Raw genomic sequence first — 25,099 nt, forward strand, 5'->3', positions numbered from 1 at the left:
CAAGTAACTGCAATGCAATTTCACCACTGGCATATTTGGAAATGTTACAGTGGGCAATAAACCCATTTTCACACTGATACTTGCACTGAGGATCAGGGGAGGTCTGCAACATCGCCTTCCGCCAAACATCTAGAAAGGAGATTGAAATGGCGGCCGTCCACCAAGCTGCTTCCTTCCCAACATTCCCCCCTTTCGTTACTTCTACAGTAATGAATTCTGGAATAGTTCTGTGCCCAAGATCTCCAGTCTTTACATCTATATATGGTGTATTCCTCTTTACTTGCACGCAGGGCCTGCAAATAGATCGCAAACTCTCCCTCCTACATGCTTACTCCTCCAGGTCCACCCAAACCTCTGTGCAATGTTCTGGATCAGGGGGTGGGGAAATTAATGTATGGTAATGAGGATCAACTTCATCTCCATACGGGATGGGGAAAATGTCAAACTTCGGGCCACCTGTGGGACATCGGTTTGTACATTAATGTTTTTTAAAGTACAGCCGGTCAAGTGGAACAGCGAGTAGAGCGCTCGCTTTGACATCCATGCAGAACATGTTGATGCTGTAGTAATCCATCAGCACTGCGGTTCCTTTTTTCATGTCTGTGATCAAGAGAGTTTTATTACAATCCTCATTTATGCCGACAAAGACTGTACCTTTGCTGCGGAAACAGAGTCTACATTCTTCTTCCATGTATACTTCCCCCAGCTTTTCCATCGCTGCAATCCATGTCAGCTCTGTGATCGGCTCTTGTCCTGTACAGAGATGTTCACCCATCCTGCTATCTTTCCTTGCTACATGTTACCAGTCCTTCGGCCATACAAAGTATTGTGCTGTCCTGCCAATTATTATTGATATACTTCAGCCCGTTCACCATCAGATAAGGTAACTCAACACACTTGATATTCCTGGGGTCTTCTATATGCATTCTCGAGGATGGTCGCTTTAGCAGTACTGTCAGAAATATCATTAGACCATTTCATAGTGCTCGACAATCCCCTGCTTGTTGTAAACAGCCTACTTTTTGCCTTCTTCACAGACGTAACCTACATATTAGAATCAATAAATCCACTTCCATTATTATTACTGTTCACATTAGTACTGATATATTTAAACCCACTCATATTATTGACACTTATATGTTTCGTTCCATTTGGATAATATACAATTCTATTTCCCCCACTGCGCCCTTTTATAGGACCTCCCCCTATAATACTCTACCCCAATACACTCCCAGCAGTACTAGTAATATCACACACAATCCTCCAGCAATTACTGACCCACTTTAATCGATATATTTCCACTATCGCTCATTCGTGTCTCTTCGCCTCGTTTCCCTACTTAACAAACTATGTACATTATTTGTGTCCATCCTCTTCTTTCCTGAAATACAAGCACAGCCACACAAGACAATGAAAAAAGGGAGAGATTTACAGGACGTACACTGAAGGAAAACAAAAAGTAAACGGGAGGGAACAAGAGAGAGAGAGAGAAGGAGAGAAAGAGAGGGAGAGAGAGAGAAAGGAAGGAAGGAAGAAAGGAAGGAAGGAAGGAAGGAAGGAAGGAAGGAAGGAAGGAAGGAAGGAAGGAAGGAAGGAAGGAAGGAAGGAAGGAAGGGAGAATGAGAGAAAGAGAGAAAGAGAGAAAGAAAGAAGGAAAGAAAGAAAGAAAGAAAGAAAGAAAGAAAGAAAGAAAGAAAGAAAGAAAGAAAGAAAGAAAGAAAGAAAGAAAGAAAGAAAGAGCTCCCAGAGATAGAAAAGTAAGGAGCTTGCACCACACAGATGTGCTACCACACCAGTGTCTCCACTGAACAGGCCGGGAAGGTACTTGGGGTAAAGGTACTGTTACCCTTTATTTTAAGAGAACCGTTGCACCACTGTGCTCTCTGGAGGTATCCTACGAACATCAGAGAGGTTGGACCCAGTAGTATTCTCTTTTACTTTCACCGCAAGGGGAGTACAAAACACCACCTTGTACAGTTCCTGGAACTGAGGAATGTTCCAACCGCACACAAAATTGCAAACGTAGATCTATTCCGCTAGCAGCAGTGGTCGAGTCATTACATGCTCAGGATCTGTCCCCGTGGTCAGCGTCTCTGTAGTCACGAGCAGGAGTCAAGATCAGAGAGCAGATCTTTGCGGGTGTTCAGGAGAGCAGTTTCCGTGCCTCTGGCAGCTCTGAAGCCAGACTGATGTTGGTGCATTAATGATAGCTGGCGGGACTCACTCTTCTGTGGGCCTTCAGTTGCTCGGTTCACTGCAGGAAGAGGCAGAACTTCATTGTTCGGTTGCTACCTGCCATGAACGGGGCAACTAGAGGGGGCACACAGGGACTGCTGAACACATAAGCACAAACCCTGTGCCATGCTAAAGCAGCTCACATGTGATAGAAAATGTAACTCCTGAATGACCAATTCATTAAGGACTCACAATCAATGGTTTAAATGGGACATGGCCATTTAAAAGCAGCAAATTGTGCATTGGCCATTCCATGCAGAACATTGCCAGTGGCCATGCCAACCAGACACTGTGTTCTAAAACCCCACCCCTTTCTCTCTTCTCAGTAGCAATGGTTTCAGCATTGTGCCACTGCAAAGTGGCATAATTAAACCGACTCACCCCACTTATAGAGTGGTGGTGGCACCTTAAAAAGAGAATGCATTGTTCCTGACCGGTTGGTAGGCTGCACCTCTGAAAAGCAAGTCATTGGAAGATGACTGGGCACGTGGTGGCAATTGTTGTTCCAGTTAAGCACGAGTAGATTACTTCAGAACATAAATGTGATGGGCGCCGGCCTGGTATGAGGCTGTGATTCTGTGCACGGAGGTACATTCTGTTTAGCCAGTTATGGGCAGGGCAGGGATTTAAGTTTCAGATGCAGATAGCAAATGCAGCACAAAACAAACAAGTGTTTGCAACCAAACATGATGTTGTCACGTGATCTGCTGCAGAGGCTCACACTCCCCACTTCTTCCCCGGTTTACCCAAGAGGGATTGCCTCCTCTCTACTCTGACCACACGACTGTGCCCTGGTCTACACCCTCAGTCCACGAGAGGTCATGGTCTCTCCGAGGAGGTGGGTTCAGAATCGGCACCCCTAAGATTAGGAGGGTTTTAGAGTCCCTCTGACGAGGAACCATCAATCTTATCCCCTCAGACCTGGAGGGTCTCAAAGTGTGAACCACTCAGACTAGGCGCATCAGCGACGGTCTCTCAGAAGAGCTTGCTGTCTTTACCGTGCTGTCATTAGCAGCCTGTGTACTAACCACACCATAACCTGTGGAGCCAAGATGCTTGCCACAGTTAACCATCTTGTGTTTCCCCAATGATCACTGACACATTGTGTAAGCGTTGGCAATAAAAAGGCTGTGGGTTTTTATTCTACGTTACGTAATATCACACAAAATAAATAGTCATAATGATAATAACCATATCATACATCATGTACACTTTTGGGCACGAGGTCCAGGGTTGTCCCCCCTGGCCCATGCCACCACATCTGGGTGGGTCCCAGCGAACCAGGTTCCCACAAACGTTGCCGCGCTATCTCTGCCAGTGGCCAAATAATCTGCCAGTTCCAGGTGGGGCTCGCCCCTTCCCTGTGACCGGTACTGCCCCTTGTGAGGGTATTGTCATTACCTGGTCTCGCTTGTGCCGGGTTGCAGTCTAATGCTGTCATTATTCCCCTGTTATCGGTCCAGCTCTTTTTTATGACTATAGCTTGGTATGGTCTTACCCTTATGTGCTGGGCTCTAATATACCCCTGCTTAGATGCTCTGCTTTTTATTAACACTCCTGTTTGTTTATGATAGGCTATCCCTTGTCTTCCCGTGAGGCCTGGTGGCTGCAGCTCTAAGCGTTTCTGGTTTAACCGGTTCGGAGCACCCTCCTTTTTCATACAGTTGCTGGAGTACTGACTTCCCTGGCCCTTCTCCCTGCGCCCATTCTGCGTACGCAGAGTTTTTGGGTCTGCTACTCTAGTTTGACTTTATACTGTATTCAATTTGGCTGGACCTGTATTTTTTATTAATTCACTTATTGTATTATGTTTGCGTTTGTGCATATTCTTATTGTGGGCCCCCAATACTAACTTAGTTTCTGGTATTACTGCTGTTCGCCACTTGCTATGTTGGTTGAGTGGTGCTCGCCACTGCTTTCTCAGCTAGTCCCCTTTTATTTTTTAAAACCCGTTTTCAGGTTTTATGCTACTTGCAGCCCGTTGGCCCCAGCCGTCCGGCGTTGGCCTGTTGTTGCCTTATTTATTTCTTAAAAGTACATTCTCCGGTATTTTCCGGTGTCTTGCTGGCTATTGCTGCCCTGTTTTACAAAAATTCTATATCTCTTTCTCTGATTTGTTATTGGCTGTGGTTTGAACTCCTTACTCATTTCTCTTTTGTCTGGGATTTCTTGATGTTCTCCGTCGATCCTTATCGGTGTCAGTCGGACTTCTGTTGGACCCTGTTCCTTCAAGCTTCTATCCGCCATTATCTGGCCTGCCACGCTAAAACCTTATTTGCTTACTTACCGTGTTGTTATTATGTGTCCAAATATGTGTGTGCTGGTTAAAAGCCAGGGTTCGGGGGGCCCCCTTGTGTTATGCCCCATCATTATGCATTTGTAGGTGACCGTGTTGGTGACGCGCTGTACCCCCTGCCCCCTGCACCGGAGTGTGCTTATTTGAGAGGTGCTGTTTTTCCTCACTGTGTATTCCTGGAGTCCTTTCCGGGCTCTGCTAATTCCTGTTTGTTTTTTGGGATTAACATAAATTCCTGTCCTCATTTGCTGTTGTCTTGCTTTTTTTGGGTGTGGGAATTTGCTTGGCATGGCGGTTGTCGCCTCTCTTGACCGTAGGTTTCGAGGGTGGAGGTTTGTGTATTGCTCCCAAAAAGCGGGCTGTTGTAACACATTGCTTCCCTCACCTTCTGTTGTGCTTACCTTACTATATATAGGTGTCTGCGTGTCACTTTTTAAATTTCAGCAAATTCTTTATAGAATTTCACCCCCTATATCTTCCCTCGCTTTTTCTGCTCTAATGCCGTTTCGCGGTAGCGTCTATTATTGGAAACTCTCTCCCCCGCTGCCCCTTTGGCTGCCTGTTGGTAAGTGAATTGCTCTCTTGTTCAGGCCCAAACCCTGATTGCTTGTGCGCTGTTGGGTTGTGCCTGTTTCTTAACTCTGTCCGCTGTGTAATCCCTTACTAGACCCCTTTTAAACACTGTTATGTCATGGTGTTTTTGCCAAAACGTTTGTACATACCTATATGTAATTATCAGCAACCGTTATCGTTAGCTCATTTATTGTCCTTGGACGGCTGACAACTGAGTTGTCCTTGCTGGGATCTGAAACTGGAAACTGTGATTGCCCTCTCACGCAAATCGTGCAGTAACGGTCACTCAAACCCACTGAGCTTTAATATTGGCTTCAGCTTATGCATTGACCGCCCTGATATCTGGGCATGGTTTGATATTACAATGGGGTGGTGGGGTTGGGTTTGGTCTTGCCTAGTTTGGCTCTGTGTCTCGCTGCTCTGTCACCTGCTTTCGGTGCTATATTTTTATTCATTGTTCTTCTGTTTAGATTACACTTATAATTCTGTGGGGGCGTTCTTTTGTCCCACCCCAAGTCTGCTGTCGTTGGCCGCAAAAACGCGGCACCTTATTGTACCCTTGGCTGGCTATTGGCCCTCCCCCATGTTGTTTTGTATGCAGCTGATTTGTTTGGCGCTCCGCTCAGAGTCCCAAAACTGATTATCTTTCCTCGCTGTTTGGTTCAGTTCTCATAAGTTTCCAGGGCCTAGCCCTGGCTTTCGTCTGCCTGTGTGGGTGCTTTCCAGCCCCCGTCCGGCTGTTGCTGATAGCATTTTGCACGTTGTGTGCCTTCTTCCCAATGCTCCCTCTGGTGTTTTCTTGCTTACCTTGACCTTGGTGTTTGGTGCCGTCTCTACTTTTCCTCATGGCTCGTTACCATCTTCTAGGTGCCGAATGTCCTGCTGGTTACCGTGCTTTCCTATGTGGATTGTCATTGCCTCGTTTGGTGCCTCTGTGCTGTTGCACTGCCTAAACTCTGTGTACCTGGCCTGCTTTTGTTGCACTCTTTATAGAGTGTTGTGTGCAACTGGGTCCCCTGTGTACGGGTTCTCCTTACATTGTGGCAACAACCACACCGAGCGGTGCTCTAAACCCCATTTCCAGGGCTCTTTTCTTTATTCTGCCTACACAGAAATATATTGTTGCGTTCCATTAAGATTGCTGCGTGGAACGGAGGCCCTATTTTTGGGTTCTCCTTTTATTTGCCCTCCATCACCTGGCTGGCCTTTTTCTTTGATTTCATGTTACCCTGTTTACTTGGGAAATATTTGAACATGTTTGTTCTCATGTTGCAGGCATTGTGGCTGCTTTCGCTATGATTTGGTCAACCATTTTGTTGGCCATCGCTGCAGCCCAACTTCTCGTTCTGCCTTCCACGTCAGTGTCGTAGTATGTCTGGCAGGGCTGGATTAGTCCCCCGCTCCCGGCAACCGACCACCTCCTAATTCCTTTGTTGCATTCCGTTCGGATTGCTGTGAGACAACTGGAGATTTTTTCTACTGGGTTCTCTTTTTATACGACTCCCATTGCTCTGGATGGCTTTCTCTGTGGTTCTTAACCCTTCTTGGTTCGGGAAGAAAAAACTCTTTGCTCTGTGGCTGTGGCTTTGTCCTCACAATTTGTGTCCTACATGGGTCTGCCTGGCTGACTTTCTTTTCACTGAGGGCTCTCTGCTCCTGTAAAGCAAAGTTTTCGATATGTTTGGTTGGTTGGTGCAGCATGTGCTGTTGTTGTGGCATCCCCCGGTGAGCAGGTGAGTGCCCTGAAGCCCCCAGCCTCTCTAACATCTTGGGCCTTGTTTTTAGGTGTCCCCGTGCCCCTGCGTGCTTGCTTGCAGCCCCAGCTTCCTCCTGTGCTAAATCCCACCTCCCGGCCCTCCCCCCTCCCGTGATTGGCTGCCTGTATCAGGCATTTGTGTCCATGCTCGCTGCACCGGGGGCTCGTGCCATTTAACATCCGGCATCCCCCGGTGAGCAGGTGAGTGCCCTGAAGCCCCCCGCCTCTCTAACATCTTGGGCCTTGTTTTTAGGTGTCCCTATGCCCCCGCATGTTGGCTTGCAGCCCCGGCTTCCTCCTGTGCTAAATCCCGCCTCCTGGCCTTCCCCCTCCCGTGATTGGCTGCCTGTATCAGGCATTTGTGTCCATGCTCGCTGCACCGGGGGGTCGTGTTATTTAACATCCGGCATCCCCCAGTGAGCAGGTGAGTGCACTGAAGCCCCCGGCCTCTCTAACATCTTGGGCCTTGTTTTCAGGTGTCCCCATGCCCCCGCGTGCTGGCTTGCAGCCCCGGCTTCCTCCCGTGCTAAATCCCGCCTCCCGGCCCTCCCCCTCCCGTGATTGGCTGCCTGTATGGTGCCTCCACCATCACCCTACATGAGGCTGGCCACGGTGAGTTTGCCCCCAGATGCCCCTACTACCAATTCAAACACCGTAAAATTGTTTTGAAATAGCATTCCAGCGCTCTCGGTGCTCCAGTCCCCTTCCTCCATCCCCCCTTCTGCCCCAGCCCAATCCTGCCTCCCAACCCTTCCCCCGACACCCTGATTGGTCTCCTGGCCACATATCATAAACCTTTCCAGGGCAGCCCTCTGCCCGGCAGCCCCTGTGGCTAAGGGCCCCAAGGCCAAGGGTGGCTCCGACATTGGCGGCTTCAAGATGTGTCTACAGATGTCCGCAGAGGACGCCAAGGAAGCCAGCAGCTAACAGACACCAACAAAAACTGTGAGTGTGGCATGGGTGGGGAGTAGAGCAATGACTCCAGAAAACCACTGCCACTCTATCTTACCTCCCAATAACATAGCGTGCCATAATATTAGCATGTCCACACTTAGATAGATTTGTGAACATTAGCCTGCGTCGTATCTAGGTAGGACTTTGAATGTTAGCATGCCCGCACTTAGATAGAGTTGTAAATATTAGCCTGTCCACACTAAGATGGAATGGTAAATATTTGCATGTCCACACTTAGATAGAAGTCTGAACATTAGCCTGCGTCGCATCTAGATGGAATTGTGAATATTAGCATGTCCACACTTAGATAGAATTTTGAACATTAGCCTGCATCGCATCTAGATGGAATTGTGAATATTAGCATGTCCACACTTAGATAGAATGGTAAATATTTGCATGTCCACACTTAGATAGAATTGTGAACATTAGCCTGAATCGCATCTAGATAGAATTGTGGATATTGGCATGTCCACACTTAGATAGAATTGTGAACATTAGCCTGCGTCGCATCTAGATGGAATTGTGAACATTAGCCTGCGTCGCATCTAGATGGAATTGTGAATACTAGCATGTCCACACTTAGATAGAATTGTGAACATTAGCCTGCATCACATCTAGATGGAATTGTGAATATTAGCATGTCCACACTTAGATAGAATTGTAAATATTAGCATGTCCACACTTAGATAGAATTGTGAACATTAGCCTGCATCACATCTAGATGGAATTGTGAATATTGGCATGTCCACCCTTAGATAGAATTGTGAACATTAGCCTGCGTCATATCTAGATGGAATTGTGAATATTGGCATGTCCACCCTTAGATAGAATTGTGAACAGTAGCCTGTGTCACATCTAGATGGAATTGTGAATATTAGCATGTCCACACTTAGAATTGTAAATATTAGCATGTCCACACTTAGAATTGTGAACAGTAGCCTGCGTCACATCTAAATGGAATTGTGAATATTAGCATGTCCACACTTAGATAGATTTGTGAACATTAGCCTGCGTCGTATCTAGGTAGGACTTTGAATGTTAGCCTTCCCGCACTTAGATAGAGTTGTAAATATTAGCCTGTCCACACTAAGATGGAATGGTAAATATTTGCATGTCCACACTTAGATAGAAGTCTGAACATTAGCCTGCGTCGCATCTAGATGGAATTGTGAATATTAGCATGTCCACACTTAGATAGAATTTTGAACATTAGCCTGCATCGCATCTAGATGGAATTGTGAATATTAGCATGCCCACACTTAGATAGAATTGTAAATATTAGCATGTCCACACTTAGATAGAATTGTGAACATTAGCCTGCGTCACATCTAGATGGAATTGTGAATATTAGCATGTCCACGCTTAGGTAGAATTTTGAACATTAGCCTGCATCGCATCTAGATGGAATTGTGAATATTAGCATGTCCACACTTAGATAGAATTGTAAATATTAGCATGTCCACACTTAGATAGAATTGTGAACATTAGCCTCCATCACATCTAGATGGAATTGTGAATATTATCATGTCCACACTTAGATATAATTGTAAATATTAGCATGTCCACACTTAGATAGAATTGTAAACATTAGCCGGCGTTACATCTAGATGGAATTGTGAATATTAGCATGTCCACACTTAGATAGATTTGTGAACATTAGCCTGCGTCGTATCTAGGTAGGACTTTGAATGTTAGCATGCCCACACTTAGATAGAGTTGTAAATATTAGCCTGTCCACACTAAGATGGAATGGTAATTATTTGCATGTCCACACTTAGATAGAATTGTGAACATTAGCCTGCGTCGCATCTAGATGGAATTGTGAATATTAGCATGTCCACAATTAGATAGAATTGTAAATATTAGCATGTCCACACTTAGATAGAATTGTGAACATTAGCCTGCATCACATCTAGATGGAATTGTGAATATTAGCATGTCCACACTTAGATAGAATTGTAAATATTAGCATGTCCACACTTAGATAGAATTGTGAACATTAGCCTGCATCACATCTAGATGGAATTGTGAATATTGGCATGTCCACCCTTAGATAGAATTGTGAACATTAGCATGCGTCACATCTAGATGGAATTGTGAATATTGGCATGTCCACCCTTTGATAGAATTGTGAACAGTAGCCTGTGTCACATCTAGATGGAATTGTGAATATTAGCATGTCCACACTTAGAATTGTAAATATTAGCATGTCCACACTTAGAATTGTGAACAGTAGCCTGCGTCACATCTAAATGGAATTGTGAATATTAGCATGTCCACACTTAGATAGATTTGTGAACATTAGCCTGCGTCGTATCTAGGTAGGACTTTGAATGTTGGCATGCCCGCACTTGTGAATATTAGAATGTCCACAGTTAGATAGAATGGTAAATATTTGCATGTCCACACTTAGATAGAATTGTGAACATTAGCCTGCGTCGCATCTAGATGGAATTGTGAATATTGGCATGTCCACACTTAGAATTGTGAACATTGGCCTGCGTCACATCTAGATGGAATTGTGAACATTAGCCTTCGTCGCATCTAGATGGAATTGTGAATATTAGCATGTCCACACTTAGAATTGTAAATATTTGCATGTCCACACTTAGAATTGTGAACAGTAGCCTGCGTCACATCTAAATGGAATTGTGAATATTAGCATGTCCACACTTAGATAGAATTGCGAACATTAGCCTGCATCGCATCTTGATGGAATTGTGAATATTAGCATGTCCACACTTAGATAGCATTGTAAATATTAGCATGTCCACACTTAGATAGAATTGTGAACATTAGCCTGCGTCACATCTAGATGGAATTGTGAATATTAGCATGTCCACACTTAGATAGATTTGTGAACATTAGCCTGCGTCGTATCTAGGTAGGACTTTGAATGTTAGCATGCCCGCACTTAGATAGAGTTGTAAATATTACCTGTCCACACTTAGATAGAATGGTAAATATTTGCATGTCCACACTTAGTTAGAATTGTGAACATTAGCCTGAATCGCATCTAGATGGAATTGTGAATATTGGCATGTCCACAGTTAGATAGAATTGTGAACATTAGCCTGCGTCGCATCTAGTTGGAATTGTGAACATTAGCCTGCGTCGCATCTAGATGGAATTGTGAATATTAGCATGTCCACACTTAGATAAAATTGTAAATATTAGCATGTCCACCCTTAGATAGAATTGTGAACATTAGCCTGCGTCACATCTAGATGGAATTGTGAATATTGGCATGTCCACCCTTAGATAGAATTGTGAACATTAGCCTGCGTCACATCTAGATGGAATTGTGAACATTAGCCTGCGTCGCATCTAGATGGAATTGTGAATGTTGCCATGTCCACACTTAGATAGAATTGTGAACATTAGCCTGGGTCACATCTAGATAGAAATATGAATATTGGCATGTCCACCCTTAGATAGAATTGTGAACATTAGCCTGCGTCGCATCTAGATGGAATTGTGAATGTTGCCATGTCCACGCTTAGATAGAATTGTGAACATTAGCCTGCGTCACATCTAGATAGAAATGTGAATATTGGCATGTCCACCCTTAGATAGAATTGTGAACATTAGCCTGCGTCGTATCTAGATGGAATTGTGAACATTAGTCTGCGTCGCATCTAGATGGAATTGTGAATGTTGCCATGTCCACGCTTAGATAGAATTGTGAACATTAGCCTGCGTCACATCTAGATAGAAATGTGAATATTGGCATGTCCACCCTTAGATAGAATTGTGAACATTAGCCTGCGTCGTATCTAGATGGAATTGTGAACATTAGCCTGCGTCGCATCTAGATGGAATTGTGAATGTTGGCATGTCTACATTTATATAGAATTGTAAATGTTAGCATGTCCACACTTAGATAGAATTGTGAACATTAGCCTGCGTCGTATCTAGATGGAATTGTGAACATTAGCCTGCGTCGCATCTAGATGGAATTGTGAATGTTGGCATGTCTACATTTATATAGAATTGTAAATGTTAGCATGTCCACACTTAGATAGAATTGTGAACATTAGCCTGCGTCGCATCTAGATGGAATTGTGAATATTGGCATGTCCACACTTAGAATTGTGAACATTGGCCTGCGTCACATCTAGATGGAATTGTGAACATTAGCCTGCATCGCATCTAGATAGAATTGTGAATATTAGCATGTCCACACTTAGAATTGTAAATATTTGCATGTCCACACTTAGAATTGTGAACAGTAGCCTGCGTCACATCTAAATGGAATTGTGAATATTAGCATGTCCACACTTAGATAGAATTGCGAACATTAGCATGTATCGCATCTAGATGGAATTGTGAATATTAGCATGTCCACACTTAGATAGCATTGTAAATATTAGCATGTCCACACTTAGATAGAATTGCGAACATTAGCCTGCATCGCATCTAGATGGAATTGTGAATATTAGCATGTCCACACTTAGATAGCATTGTAAATATTAGCATGTCCACACTTAGATAGAATTGTGAACATTAGCCTGCGTCACATCTAGATGGAATTGTGAATATTAGCATGTCCACACTTAGATAGATTTGTGAACATTAGCCTGCGTCGTATCTAGGTAGGACTTTGAATGTTAGCCTTCCCGCACTTAGATAGAGTTGTAAATATTACCTGTCCACACTTAGATAGAATGGTAAATATTTGCATGTCCACACTTAGTTAGAATTGTGAACATTAGCCTGAATCGCATCTAGATGGAATTGTGAATATTGGCATGTCCACAGTTAGATAGAATTGTGAACATTAGCCTGCGTCGCATCTAGATGGAATTGTGAACATTAGCCTGCGTCGCATCTAGATGGAATTGTGAATATTAGCATGTCCACACTTAGATAGAATTGTAAATATTAGCATGTCCACCCTTAAATAGAATTGTGAACATTAGCCTGCGTCACATCTAGATGGAATTGTGAATATTGGCATGTCCACCCTTAGATAGAATTGTGAACATTAGCCTGCGTCACATCTAGATGGAATTGTGAACATTAGCCTGCGTCGCATCTAGATGGAATTGTGAATGTTGCCATGTCCACACTTAGATAGAATTGTGAACATTAGCCTGGGTCACATCTAGATAGAAATATGAATATTGGCATGTCCACCCTTAGATAGAATTGTGAACATTAGCCTGCGTCGCATCTAGATGGAATTGTGAATGTTGCCATGTCCACGCTTAGATAGAATTGTGAACATTAGCCTGCGTCACATCTAGATAGAAATGTGAATATTGGCATGTCCACCCTTAGATAGAATTGTGAACATTAGCCTGCGTCGTATCTAGATGGAATTGTGAACATTAGTCTGCGTCGCATCTAGATGGAATTGTGAATGTTGCCATGTCCACGCTTAGATAGAATTGTGAACATTAGCCTGCGTCACATCTAGATAGAAATGTGAATATTGGCATGTCCACCCTTAGATAGAATTGTGAACATTAGCCTGCGTCGTATCTAGATGGAATTGTGAACATTAGCCTGCGTCGCATCTAGATGGAATTGTGAATGTTGGCATGTCTACATTTATATAGAATTGTAAATGTTAGCATGTCCACACTTAGATAGAATTGTGAACATTAGCCTGCGTCGTATCTAGATGGAATTGTGAACATTAGCCTGCGTCGCATCTAGATGGAATTGTGAATGTTGGCATGTCTACATTTATATAGAATTGTAAATGTTAGCATGTCCACACTTAGATAGAATTGTGAACATTAGCCTGCGTCGCATCTAGATGGAATTGTGAATATTGGCATGTCCACACTTAGAATTGTGAACATTGGCCTGCGTCACATCTAGATGGAATTGTGAACATTAGCCTGCGTCGCATCTAGATGGAATTGTGAATATTAGCATGTCCACACTTAGAATTGTAAATATTTGCATGTCCACACTTAGAATTGTGAACAGTAGCCTGCGTCACATCTAAATGGAATTGTGAATATTAGCATGTCCACACTTAGATAGAATTGCGAACATTAGCATGCATCGCATCTAGATGGAATTGTGAATATTAGCATGTCCACACTTAGATAGCATTGTAAATATTAGCATGTCCACACTTAGATAGAATTGTGAACATTAGCCTGCGTCACATCTAGATGGAATTGTGAATATTAGCATGTCCACACTTAGATAGATTTGTGAACATTAGCCTGCGTCGTCTCTAGGTAGGACTTTGAATGTTAGCATGCCCGCACTTAGATAGAGTTGTAAATATTACCTGTCCACACTTAGATAGAATGGTAAATATTTGCATGTCCACACTTAGATAGAATTGTGAACATTAGCCTAAATCGCATCTAGATGGAATTGTGAATATTGGCATGTCCACAGTTAGATAGAATTGTGAACATTAGCCTGCGTCGCATCTAGATGGAATTGTGAACATTAGCCTGCGTCGCATCTAGATGGAATTGTGAATATTAGCATGTCCACACTTAGATAGAATTGTAAATATTAGCATGTCCACCCTTAGATAGAATTGTGAACATTAGCCTGCGTCACATCTAGATGGAATTGTGAACATTAGCCTGCGTCGCATCTAGATGGAATTGTGAATGTTGCCATGTCCACACTTAGATAGAATTGTGAACATTAGCCTGGGTCACATCTAGATAGAATTATGAATATTGGAATGTCCACCCTTAGATAGAATTGTGAACATTAGCCTGCGTCGCATCTAGATGGAATTGTGAATGTTGCCATGTCCACGCTTAGATAGAATTGTGAACATTAGCCTGCGTCACATCTAGATAGAATGTGAATATTGGCATGTCCACCCTTAGATAGAATTGTGAACATTAGCCTGCGTCGTATCTAGATGGAATTGTGAACATTAGCCTGCGTTGCATCTAGATGGAATTGTGAATGTTGCCATGTCCACACTTAGATAGAATTGTGAACATTAGCCTGGGTCACATCTAGATAGAAATATGAATATTGGCATGTCCACCCTTAGATAGAATTGTGAACATTAGCCTGCGTCGCATCTAGCTGGAATTGTGAATGTTGCCATGTCCACGCTTAGATAGAATTGTGAACATTAGCCTGCGTCACATCTAGATAGAAATGTGAATATTGGCATGTCCACCCTTAGATAGAATTGTGAACATTAGCCTGTGTCGTATCTAGATGGAATTGTGAACATTAGTCTGCGTCGCATCTAGATGGAATTGTGAATGTTGCCATGTCCACGCTTAGATAGAATTGTGAACATTAGCCTGCGTCACATCTAGATAGAAATGTGAATATTGGCATGTCCACCCTTAGATAGAATTGTGAACATTAGCCTGCGTCGTATCTAGATGGAATTGTGAACATTAGCCTGCGTCGCATCTAGATGGAATTGTGAATGTTGGCATGTCTACATTTATATAGAATTGTAAATGTTAGCATGTCCACACTTAGATAGAATTGTGAACATTAGCCGGCGTCGTATCTAGATGGAATTGTGAACATTAGCCTGCGTCGCATCTAGATGGAATTGTGAATGTTGGCATGTCTACATTTATATAGAATTGTAAATGTTAGCATGTCCACACTTAGATAGAATTGTGAACATTAGCCTGCGTCGTATCTAGATGGAATTGTGAACATTAGCCTGCGTCGCATCTAGATGGAATTGTGAATGTTGGCATGTCTACATTTATATAGAATTGTAAATGTTAGCATGTCCACACTTAGATAGAATTGTGAACATTGGCCTGCGTCACATCTAGATGGAATTGTGAACATTAGCCTGCGTCGCATCTAGATGGAATTGTGAATATTAGCATGTCCACACTTAGAATTGTAAATATTTGCATGTCCACACTTAGAATTGTGAACAGTAGCCTGCGTCACATCTAAATGGAATTGTGAATATTAGCATGTCCACACTTAGATAGAATTGCGAACATTAGCATGCATCGCATCTAGATGGAATTGTGAATATTAGCATGTCCACACTTAGATAGCATTGTAAATATTAGCATGTCCACACTTAGATAGAATTGTGAACATTAGCCTGCGTCACATCTAGATGGAATTGTGAATATTAGCATGTCCACACTTAGATAGATTTGTGAACATTAGCCTGCGTCGTCTCTAGGTAGGACTTTGAATGTTAGCATGCCCGCACTTAGATAGAGTTGTAAATATTACCTGTCCACACTTAGATAGAATGGTAAATATTTGCATGTCCACACTTAGATAGAATTGTGAACATTAGCCTAAATCGCATCTAGATGGAATTGTGAATATTGGCATGTCCACAGTTAGATAGAATTGTGAACATTAGCCTGCGTCGCATCTAGATGGAATTGTGAACATTAGCCTGCGTCGCATCTAGATGGAATTGTGAATATTAGCATGTCCACACTTAGATAGAATTGTAAATATTAGCATGTCCACCCTTAGATAGAATTGTGAACATTAGCCTGCGTCACATCTAGATGGAATTGTGAACATTAGCCTGCGTCGCATCTAGATGGAATTGTGAATGTTGCCATGTCCACACTTAGATAGAATTGTGAACATTAGCCTGGGTCACATCTAGATAGAATTATGAATATTGGCATGTCCACCCTTAGATAGAATTGTGAACATTAGCCTGCGTCGCATCTAGATGGAATGTGAATATTGGCATGTCCACCCTTAGATAGAATTGTGAACATTAGCCTGCGTCGTATCTAGATGGAATTGTGAACATTAGCCTGCGTCGCATCTAGATGGAATTGTGAATGTTGGCATGTCTACATTTATATAGAATTGTAAATGTTAGCATGTCCACACTTAGATAGAATTGTGAACATTAGCCTGCGTCGTATCTAGATGGAATTGTGAACATTAGCCTGTGTCGCATCTAGATGGAATTGTGAATGTTGGCATGTCTACATTTATATAGAATTGTAAATGTTAGCATGTCCACACATAGATAGAATTGTGAACATTAGCCTGCGTCACATCTAGATGGAATTGTGAATATTAGCATGTGCACACTTAGATAGAATTGTAAATATTAGCATGTCCACCCTTAGATAGAATTGTGAACATTAGCCTGCGTCACATCTAGATGGAATTGTGAACATTAGCCTGCGTTGCATCTAGATGGAATTGTGAATGTTGCCATGTCCACACTTAGATAGAATTGTGAACATTAGCCTGGGTCACATCTAGATAGAAATATGAATATTGGCATGTCCACCCTTAGATAGAATTGTGAACATTAGCCTGCGTCGCATCTAGATGGAATTGTGAATGTTGCCATGTCCACGCTTAGATAGAATTGTGAACATTAGCCTGCGTCACATCTAGATAGAAATGTGAATATTGGCATGTCCACCCTTAGATAGAATTGTGAACATTAGCCTGCGTCGTATCTAGATGGAATTGTGAACATTAGTCTGCGTCGCATCTAGATGGAATTGTGAATGTTGCCATGTCCACGCTTAGATAGAATTGTGAACATTAGCCTGCGTCACATCTAGATAGAAATGTGAATATTGGCATGTCCACCCTTAGATAGAATTGTGAACATTAGCCTGCGTCGTATCTAGATGGAATTGTGAACATTAACCTGCGTCGCATCTAGATGGAATTGTGAATGTTGGCATGTCTACATTTATATAGAATTGTAAATGTTAGCATGTCCACACTTAGATAGAATTGTGAACATTAGCCTGCGTCGTATCTAGATGGAATTGTGAACATTAGCCTGCGTCGCATCTAGATGGAATTGTGAATGTTGGCATGTCTACATTTATATAGAATTGTAAATGTTAGCATGTCCACACTTAGATAGAATTGTGAACATTAGCCTGCGTCGCATCTAGATGGAATTGTGAATATTGGCATGTCCACACTTAGAATTGTGAACATTGGCCTGCGTCACATCTAGATGGAATTGTGAACATTAGCCTGCGTCGCATCTAGATGGAATTGTGAATATTAGCATGTCCACACTTAGAATTGTAAATATTTGCATGTCCACACTTAGAATTGTGAACAGTAGCCTGCGTCACATCTAAATGGAATTGTGAATATTAGCATGTCCACACTTAGATAGAATTGCGAACATTAGCATGCATCGCATCTAGATGGAATCGTGAATATTAGCATGTCCACACTTAGATAGCATTGTAAATATTAGCATGTCCACACTTAGATAGAATTGTGAACATTAGCCTGCGTCACATCTAGATGGAATTGTGAATATTAGCATGTCCACACTTAGATAGATTTGTGAACATTAGCCTGCGTCGTCTCTAGGTAGGACTTTGAATGTTAGCATGCCCGCACTTAGATAGAGTTGTAAATATTACCTGTCCACACTTAGATAGAATGGTAAATATTTGCATGTCCACACTTAGATAGAATTGTGAACATTAGCCTAAATCGCATCTAGATGGAATTGTGAATATTGGCATGTCCACAGTTAGATAGAATTGTGAACATTAGCCTGCGTCGCATCTAGATGGAATTGTGAACATTAGCCTGCGTCGCATCTAGATGGAATTGTGAATATTAGCATGTCCACACTTAGATAGAATTGTAAATATTAGCATGTCCACCCTTAGATAGAATTGTGAACATTAGCCTGCGTCACATCTAGATGGAATTGTGAACATTAGCCTGCGTCACATCTAGATGGAATTGTGAATGTTGCCATGTCCACACTTAGATAGAATTGTGAACATTAGCCTGGGTCACATCTAGATAGAATTATGAATATTGGCATGTCCACCCTTAGATAGAATTGTGAACATTAGCCTGCGTCGCATCTAGATGGAATTGTGAATGTTGCCATGTCCACGCTTAGATAGAATTGTGAACATTAGCCTGCGTCAAATCTAGATAGAATGTGAATATTGGCATGTCCACCCTTAGATAGAATTGTGAACATTAGCCTGCGTCGTATCTAGATGGAATTGTGAACATTAGCCTGCGTCGCATCTAGATGGAATTGTGAATGTTGGCATGTCTACATTTATATAGAATTGTAAATGTTAGCATGTCCACACTTAGATAGAATTGTGAACATTAGCCTGCGTCGTATCTAGATGGAATTGTGAACATTAGCCTGTGTCGCATCTAGATGGAATTGTGAATGTTGGCATGTCTACATTTATATAGAATTGTAAATGTTAGCATGTCCACACATAGATAGAATTGTGAACATTAGCCTGCGTCGCATCTAGATAGGACTTTGATTGAAGGATAGCATGCCCGCACCTACATGAAACTTGAATGTTAGCATGTGCCACATTTAGAACTGTGAACACCAGCCTGCGCCGCATCTAGATAAGATTGTGAATGTTAGCATGCCCACACCTAGATAGAATTCTGAACATTGGCCTGCACCGCTTCCTGATAGGATTGTGAAGGCCAACAAGTGCCACACTTGGAGAAAACTGTGAATGTCAGCATGCTAAAGGTCAGGTAACCCCCTAACCAATATAACCTCAAACTCTGCATACTTATCTCACTCAAAAACTCACACAACCATCTCTCGCACCGCAAGCTGCACACACTTCACAACACTGCAACAACACATAAACCGGAGCAACAGCACACGCGGACTGACACCGATCCAATACCCGCACCAAAGCTCACCACTCGGTGTATACCGAGTTGAAGCTGCCAACAGAACACCACTCCTCTCACTATCCTACTCCCTCTTCACCTTACTAAGCCATCCCACCTTATTGTTTACAGATCTGCCAGAGCACCTGGGGACCAATTCCGTTGGTGACGGTGCGCGGTACAAATACCTTTAACATTTAACATTTAACATGTTATTCTGTCGCCCATCTGACAATCTTAATTTTGTCTAAAGTAAAAAACCTTAGCGTCTGTATTACTTAATGGTTCCAAGTTGGAAAATAAAAAAAAAACTTTTTTGGAAAACCTTGCTTTTTTCCGAGTGGTGGTGCTGTGGTAAGTTGATGTAGTTAAAACTCTTGACCTTGCCACTTTTCTTTCTAATTCTGCCGGCTCTTCGTCTTCCCTTTGAGCTTTTAGATTTTTAAAATGCTAAATTCTGCATTGCCTTGTTTTCTTAAAACGAAAATCAAAACCTTGTATTCAGCCTGTCTTTTTGTATTGATGGTGGATCTGCTGTCTGGCTTCGCATCCTTGACCTTTAAGTCCTGATTTATTTTATAATTGCTTAAAAATTGTATAATTCCTAGTCGTGAAGCCGGAGAAACAAATTTTGTGCTGCTAGGCGTCGTCTAGCTTCCAAGACAAGCGTGTTGTTCTTGAGTTATTTCCCTAGCCAAACATGTCTTCCTTCATGGGAGCGCCTGATCCCAAGCTCATGTTTCTCTTCCTGGTTCCGCGTCTTACTTTCTGTTTGCCCGGCTCCGCCGATTGCTCTAATTTCTTCTTCTGGAGCTGTTCGTATAATTGAAATCATTTTCCTGCTCCGTTGGTGACTGTCTGTAACTGGCCGTGCTGCGCGTTGCCCAAATTGCTTTGTGTTGTTGCGCTTCCACAGTTTGTAACTGTACTTCAACAGAAATTCCACTCGTGGAGCCGTCGCCTAGCTTCTGTTTCTTCATTTGTACGTTCCTTGTCAACCTTTTCTGGGCTTTCTTAACCTCGCATGCCCTAACTTGGTTGTATGGCGACTATTTTCCCTGCGAATGCATGCCTCTGTTCCTTGCTGTTAACATACGCCCCTTTGTTAATTTTGCCCTATTTCCTCCCGTGCATCTGCAGGCAAACGGCTGTGGTCCATCCCGGCACTGTTTGCGGTTTCCTTCAGGGCGTTAGCGGCTACTGAGGCTGTTGGCCGCCGCAACTCTCTGTACCCTCGGCCGCTTTGCTGTCTTCGCTGGTGAGCTTTTACCTAGATTCTTTTTTGTTTTCAATTAATTTTGTTGCCCGCAGAGGTTTGAGGGACAAGCTCCCTGTGGTAATTTACCTCAGGAAACAGGCAAACGTGTTCACTGATCCTTTTCTGTGTGTCCAGCTAAACAGAGCAAGTAAAAGCTCTCGTCCATGGACCACTGATCCGTCCATGTCGCTGTCCGGAACAACATGTAAAACCTGTCTTCATCATCTCCTTTGCCCTCGCCACTTCCTTCAGCCTTTCCTCTTGTGAAGGAGGTTGCCTAACAGTCATCAACATGACTGGATCTAATGGTGAAGACACAGTACCCAGCGACTATGGCCAGACCTGGCCTAACACTGCAGCAGCTCTGCTTGAAGCTGAATATCTCCAGCCACCTACCCAAATCCCAGCAGAATTAAGGCATGGGCCCAGCACTCATGGGCTGGTCTAAGCCGGCGCTCCAATCATACACAAAGATGTTGGTGGGCAGCCAAATATTGTGGTCCTAAATACCACCAAACACACAGGTAAATCCACAGAGTATGAGGACTAGCCTATCTAAGGCCAGGGATTCGTCTAATACATACCAACCCACAACACAGAGTGCAGGACTGGGCTCAAAGTGAGCGCATGTTTGCACGGCAGCCATTTTAGGCATGCCATGTGGCTTCCACAGACAAAGGTACGTCTCAAAACAAAATGGCAGATAGCACACCAATTGCTGCCAAAAACCAAGATTGGGCTACTATTGTGGTAAAATCGGTTGCACCCCTGGTGAAACCAAAACTAAATTTCAGCTGCCACCAACCTACTCTCTAAAACCATTAGAGGTCACCCAATTGCAAAACTGGGTGCTTATAATCATTGCTGTCCTACAAGCCATATGTACTAATGCAGGGTCATAAACTACAGAAGGGTTGCAAAGAGACTTCCAAGAAGTGCTTCGGAGCATACAAAGAAGGCAGATTTCCTCAAAACTAAAGGGGCGGGGCTGCAGGGGTTTCATAAAAAGTGTCATCAGGACACCAAAAGCTTGGAAGTCTTCTGTAACATTTACCACACGCCATTCATTTTATGGTGAATTCACAACTAGGTTATCAGAAACACCCTTCCCTTGTGCCTGTAGTGTGCGGGTACAGGGTTCAGTGTGCCTTTTCAGGTAACTATGCAGACATGTTACAGTCCCATTTAGTAGCCATCTCTGGAGGTGACCTCCGGCTCAGAGCCACAGAGCAAAGCACCATGGGTATGCAAATTCACTGAGCACATAAACATTTGCTGTGTCATTGCATTAAAAAAATCTTTCCAGTTTATAAAAAATAAAGAGAGACTAAGAAATATCTTTGATAAATATTTGGCGACTGTGAGTTGGGATGAAATAATTGTAAATAAAAATGTATGTATTTTAAAAGATCTAAACAAATCCTGCTTTCAGAATGGATTTTTCTGACTCCCAGATATTTAAAGATAAATTCCAAGGTTTGTTTTTGAAAATGTAGATTTGAAGTCTGAGCTTCTCTTCACAAATCTTACCAGTTTTATAACATAGCCAAACTATCCTTATACAAAAAGAAGTTCGAGTAAACGTCTGACGTTCTCTTACATTTCTCCCAATTAGCAAGAAGCCAGGTATGGACCCAGCAAAAGCCATCGTTATCGTTCTCAATCATAGGTGGAGGAAGCAGGAATTGCCGGGTTGTCCAACTGTACTAATAGTTCAGCATGTTCTAAGATGTGTGAGCTTGGACTGGAATGGTGAACTCTAGGATTTCCTACGAAGTTACAGCTTTCAATCAAGAGCTTGCAAAACATTTTACCGGGGAAGTCCTCCCTCTTCACCAAATGCAGCCCGCCAGATCCTTTTGTAATCTTTGGATTCTCAAAGATCAGCTCTTTCATAGATTCACACGCATTGAATATCCCCTGTTGTCAAGCTGGGAATTCACGGTTACACACGTCCTACTTTACAATAAAGCAACATGAGTGGCTTTTGTGGTCTATCTACCTTGTTTTGGGTCATTGTGCTACTGGCCAATGGGGCGTCGAGTGTTGGGCAGGTCAGAAACACACTCCTAATTGGTTCTATTTAGTATGTTCCAGTCCAATCTGCAGAGCTCCATTGGGGGGAAAGAAGCAGGGCTCACAGCCCGCAGTGTGTATTTGCGCAGTGTCACATTCCTGTGATTAAGGATGATCAGTGACCTCTGCTTGTTGATTACTTGTTGCTACACTTCATTACACACGGCACCAGAAGAAGGCGTTTCCTGCATCAAGCACTGAAAAGATAATGCCGGGGCTGAAATTAAGAAAGCACAACACTCCTCACCCGCTGAAAGTGAAACTAAAGCGAGGCTCAGGCAGTGGCAGAAGCATATCTGAAGCCAGCATGTAGAGCACACACTTATTTGGCTGTTTCATTCGCGTGGTCTTCACATCACAATGGCATGCAGGAGTGGGTGAAAGCACGCTACGGCATGGAGACATTTTCCACCTGCTTTCCGAGGCTTTCTCCACACAGATCACCCTCAGTCACACTCTAGCTGAGTCTGCTCTAGCCCTTCACATAGAGCTCAGGAAATTCTTGTGGCTGGCGACAAGCACAGGATCCATGACCTTTAACCTTGGGGTACGTGCCCACTGTACCCTCCCACTTTCGGGCACTCTCAGTCCAAGCCATTTTTCCATGTGCAATGGGCAGAGCCTAAGAGCAGTCGAGATGTGGAGCACAGGCCATGTGTAACCAGAGTGAGAGGCACCATTGTCCAAGTGATAAGCACTGTTGTGTTGTCGGCCCGCGGCCTGCGCGCTGGGGCTGTCACAATGCTAATAGGCCGCGCGGCCTGTGGCGCAGCTCCAGCGGGAGCCGAAGGAATCAAACACCCACGCTGGTTATAGGTCTGCCCCGGAACTGCCTCCCGAACGCGGGGGCGGGGCTTTTATTTAGGACGCCCTGCGTCACCGCGTAGCGGGACGCAGGGCGGAACGTAACAAGCACAGACATTATTCACAGTCAGGACCTACAGTATCGCTGAATTCCTTGCTTCACAGGATAAGACACAGCTGTTTGTTTTGCAAATCACTTGGCCATTTTGCAAAAATGATATGAGAAAAAGGCTGGGCCTATCACTGTAGTTGACAGTAGTGAGCATGTGGGTGAAGTCAACAATGCCATGGCAGATTTATTTATTTATGTACCGGTTACATGGGGCCCGTGATAGGGCAAAGGCATAGCTACAGTTACATATATACGGTTCTAGAAAGCATATGTGCAAGAGTTACAGTAGTCAGCTTACAGGCATGTGACCATACGTGGGTAGAAGGAGGAGGACATGTCATGGTTACAGGGAGATGGGTTCGCCATGTCACTGATGTCACTGATAGCAAGAGACACAACAAATCAGACTGTACAAGTCTCCCGAGGGGGATCACGCCTGCCTCATGGCTGACTCTGGATGGCACTATGCCATTTTGTTCCCATTCTCTTGTCGGAGCCTCAACCCTCCTAACATCCAAAGGCTCATGGCTGACTCTGGATGGCACTATGCCATTTTGTTCCCATTCTCTTGTCGGAGCCTCAACCCTCCTAACATCCAAAGAGGGGCTTCTGCTGGTCACAAAACCGATCTACTGAGGTTTAGGACCTGCTTCCCTTCCTTCAAAGGGCAAACAATTGGGCACACAATTGGGTGATGCATAATTACCCAATTTTCTTCACGGTCTGTTTCAGAAGAAGCCATTTTGAAGCAGTAAGATGAGGTACCTCTGTTGGGAGAAGATTTTCAGAATGTTTTTTTTTTACATGCTTGCTCGTTTCCCTCATCCTTTGTACATTGTTGTGTTTTCCACATCAGTGCTGCGTTACATTGTGCTTATGTTATTATAATTAATATTATTATTAGTATTAGTAGTAGTAGTAGTAGCATTGTTGTTGTTGCTGTTGTTGCTTACGTTTGTCTCTGTTAACGTGGTTAAACTGCATCCCAATGAGGTACAAAATCCATAATGGCTGCCTTTGACAATCCCATTCTGAAGTCCTTTGTTTATTTCTATAACTGTGACCCAGCAAGTTTCCCGAGAGCCAGAGGAGTAGCATCCAGACGGTCACAGCAAGCAGGGCGTGAGAGCAGACCATGAAGGAGTTGCTATGGAATGGCCCTCATGGAAAAGTTCATTCCTTTAACCTTCACCCTTTCCCCCACTCTGGTCCTATTCTCTGTGTAGTCTGCATTTTGTCTTGAAACATGTAAAGTTGAAAAATAACCCAGAAAAGAGACTGCGCCCCAGGCTGCAAAGTGATTGATTTTTTGCATATAACGAGGTGCCCTTCCTGATGACACGTGTTTCAGCCTTTCTTTAGGCCTTTTTCAAATCAGAGATTGTTATCTTGTATGCCCCTTATGTTAGGCAGAATCCAGTGCAGTTCAAGTAGTGG

Source organism: Ambystoma mexicanum, chromosome 5q, assembly GCF_040938575.1.
Source record: "Ambystoma mexicanum isolate Mex_15411 chromosome 5q, UKY_AmexF1_1, whole genome shotgun sequence".
In the NCBI taxonomy this organism is placed as follows: Eukaryota; Metazoa; Chordata; class Amphibia; order Caudata; family Ambystomatidae; genus Ambystoma; species Ambystoma mexicanum.